The sequence below is a fragment of the Crocodylus porosus genome, unplaced genomic scaffold (assembly GCF_001723895.1).
Source record: "Crocodylus porosus isolate Cpor-Errol unplaced genomic scaffold, CroPor_comp1, whole genome shotgun sequence".
NCBI classification, from domain to species: domain Eukaryota; kingdom Metazoa; phylum Chordata; order Crocodylia; family Crocodylidae; genus Crocodylus; species Crocodylus porosus.
In genome coordinates this window covers 28,994,667-28,998,118 of record NW_017728886.1, presented here as the reverse complement: position 1 = coordinate 28,998,118, position 3,452 = coordinate 28,994,667, and the positions used below count along the sequence as shown (strand labels likewise).

The following is a 3,452-nucleotide window of genomic DNA, read 5'->3' as shown; positions in this document are numbered from 1 at the left end:
GGGGTCCCGGTGAAACGTGCCGGGAGGGGACCTGGGGGGCGCCGGGTGCTGAAGGAAGGCAGCGAGGCCGAGACGGGCCGAGCTGTCGGGGAGGATGACCTGGCTGCCCTGCAGGTGGCACCAACGAGGGAAAAACAAGGCACAGCCCTACCCATCTCTGTAGAGGTGCCACTGTGGGGGGCCGAGGTGTCTTCATCCTGCTTTCAAACCCCGGGGGGCCCATTGTATATATACATATGTGTGTATATATACGTATCTCGATCCCAGCCTTGGCTAGGATGATCTAGTTGGGGATGGTCCTGCACTAGGCAAGGGCTGGGACTCGCTGACCTCCTGAGGTCCCTTCCACCCTAATTTTTTATGATTCTACTATGATCTAGTTTCATTTGATTTACCGTATTTGACGTTATGGGAGCTATGTTTGTAACTGACTGTTCTTCTCTACTGAGCATGTGTAACTCAGATTCAGATTAATTTCCATTAAAGTTGATTAAGCAGGCCTCAAGCTTACAGGTCCATCCCTGCCGTCTCCTCCCCCCATGGGCAGGCCAAATTCTGTGTCTTGTGTTCATGAAACAGCAGCCTTTCCTGCCCCGAGCAAGGGGGCTGGACACGATGACCTCATGAGGCCCCCTCCCAGCCCTAAACTTCTGTGTGAAACTGTGAAAAACCTCAGTTGGGCTTTCATTTCAACTTCACAGTGAACAGACCTAGTTGATAAACATTTGCACTATTTTAAGAGTTAAGGGTAAATCTTGACATTTGCCCTGAGAGCTCATGCAGAGTGAGTGAAGTCTCTAAAGAGAGGTACTGAAGGAATCACAGGCCAGTCAGCCCAATGTTGATGACTAAGAATATTCTAGTACAAATTATTAAGCAATGACTGTATAAATGGCTGGAGGATAATATAGTAATAAAACAGCCAGGGTGGATTTGTCAAGAATACATCAAACCAAACTGAACTAATTCTTTGGTAGAGCAATTGGCTGCATGGATAGGGGGAAGCAGTAAATGTGAAGTTTATTTTGCCTTTGAATATAGCCTTTGATACAGTTCTATATGACATTCTCATATCAAAAATAAGGAAAAACTGGCAGGAAGAACAGAGTCATCAGAGATCATTGAAAAGGACAAGTCAAATGGGTCTCTCAGGAAGTCTAGTTTTCTTTAATATTTGCGTTAATGTCTTGGTTGATGCAGATGATACCAAATTTGGAGGGAGTTGCAGGAACTTTGGAGAACTAGTTCATAACTCAGATTGATTTTGATAAATTGGATAAATGGTCCAAAATCTTAATGATTTTGAACCAGTAAAGACAAAGATGTCAGTAAAGACAAGTGCAAAGTACTGTTCTTTAGAAGGAGAAATCAAGTTCACACATACAAAATGGGGAATAACTAGCTAGACAACAGTATTGTAGAAAAGGAGCTGAAAAGTCTAATGGAAAAAGTTAACAAAATACTGTTGTGAAAAAGGCAATCTTAGATGTAGTAACAGAAGCACCATCTATAGCACAAGGGAGGTGATTGCAACAAAACAACAAAAATGTAGAAAGAGGACCTATGAAGAAAAGTTAACGAAACTGGATTTTTTTAATCTAGAGCAGGGTGGATCAAGTTACGGCTTGTGGGCTCTGCAGCCACCTCTCCCACTGCTGCGCAGTGGAGGAAAGAGCTGGGAGGGGGAGGAACTGCATGCCACCCACATGTGGGCAGTGGAGTGGGGAAGGCACTGCTAGCATAGCCTGCAGGGGGGGAAGGGGGGCAGTGTTTCTGGCGGCCTGCCCCACAGCATATAGCCATATGCACAGGGTTTGTCCCATGGTCAGGGGGAAGCTGAACAGCCGTGATCTGGAGAAAAGGCCAAAGGGGAACATAACAAGTAGGGATGTACTTAATTTGCAGTTTTGCTGAAACTATGAAATACACAATTGTCCACTAAATCAGCTTTAAAAAAAGCTGCCTGCCCAGGAGGGGAAGGTGCTGGCTAGTGGAGCAGCACAAAGGGCAGCTGCCCCCTCATCCCTCCTGCCTCCTTCCCACCACCTGCAATCAGTGGTAAGAGGCAGGGCCACTGGGAAACGCCCATGAAATTGGCTTGTCATGCTGCAACCAAACCACAAAAATTCCTTTGTCTGGCCACAAATTAAGCAGGTCCCTAATGATAGGTAAAAGATTATTATGAAAAGGTTGATGATTGACTACCTTCTGTATATCCCCTGGGAGTTGAACTTAAGTCAGCTTAATTTGCAGCAGATAAGAATTAGGTTAGATATTAGGAAAAAACTTTTGAGTTATAAGTTATAAGAAAGCATTGGAACTGGAGGCTTCAGTATCCCAAACGTTGGAATTTTTTAAGAACAGGTTAGACCAGCAGTTCTCACCCAGGATGCCCCAAGCTCCTTTCAGAAGTGCTGTGGAGCAGGCACTGACAAAGCAGCAGCCATGTGAAACTGTCCCACACACCTCTGTTTCTGGGAGGAGTGTGGAGGGACCAGACCAGGATGGGTTGTGGCAAGAGCAGGGACTCTTGCCTGTTTTAGGCTTATCTGACTGTGCACAAGGCATGCAGGGCATTTTTACCTGGCTGTGCTGGCAGCATCTCTCCAGCTGAGAACCAGTGACGTAAACTGAAGCAGCACCAATAGCAATTCTCAACCAGAGTGCCACCAAATTACAAAAAGGTTATGGAGGGATGCCCTAACTCTAAAAGGGTTGAGAAGCACTGGGTTAGACGCATGTTAATCAGGGATGCTCCGACTCAGAAGTGCCCAACTGCTCTAGACTGTGGCTGTTGAGCCATACCAACAACACAGGGTGACACTTGATCCTGCCTCAGACAAAGGGATGGACTAGCTGACCTCTTGAGATCTGATCCAGCTCCACATTTCTTTGATTCTGTTTCTCATGGTTCCTTTACAGATCCAAGGTTTACTTAGGTTCAGAATTAATCCCAAACTTTTATTTTCAGTATTTGATAACTTTTTTTCCTCTTTTTCCTTTTTGTTCCTTCTGTGAATTGTGTGACATTCTTATTTCATTAGTTTGGAATTAGCGTAAAAGCCTGTAACAAATACTAGCTTCATATATGGATCCATTAAAGTCAGAGTTAGTTAACATGATTACAACTTGTATGATTTTTTTGCTAGAGTTGCACCAATATATATATATTGGTTGCATATTGGATCAGCACCGATAACAGGAAAATTAACATTATTTTGGGTTTTTCTGGCTGATAGTCTCACCGCGCACACATCCAGGAATGCAGCCCAACAACTTGGAAAGTAGTGTCCTACCAATAAGTCTGTCGGGGGGAAGGGAAGCGATGTTTTGGGCAGGGGCAGATCGTGACCCCCATGGTGAGGGAGGGAGTGGGGTGGAGATGGGCTGGGGCAAGGGCAGGCGCTGCCCAGCCAGGGCGGTGAATGCGACGCTGGGGCAGGCTAGAGGTT

At 45.6% G+C, this 3,452-nt stretch overlaps 1 protein-coding gene across 2 annotated transcripts in view; it reads left to right on the top strand.

The window, feature by feature from the left end:
• The window catches only part of APBB1IP (amyloid beta precursor protein binding family B member 1 interacting protein), a 98,407-nt gene that overhangs the window by 887 nt on the left and 94,068 nt on the right, over positions 1 to 3,452 (top strand). The gene's annotated exons all lie outside the window — the stretch shown is intronic.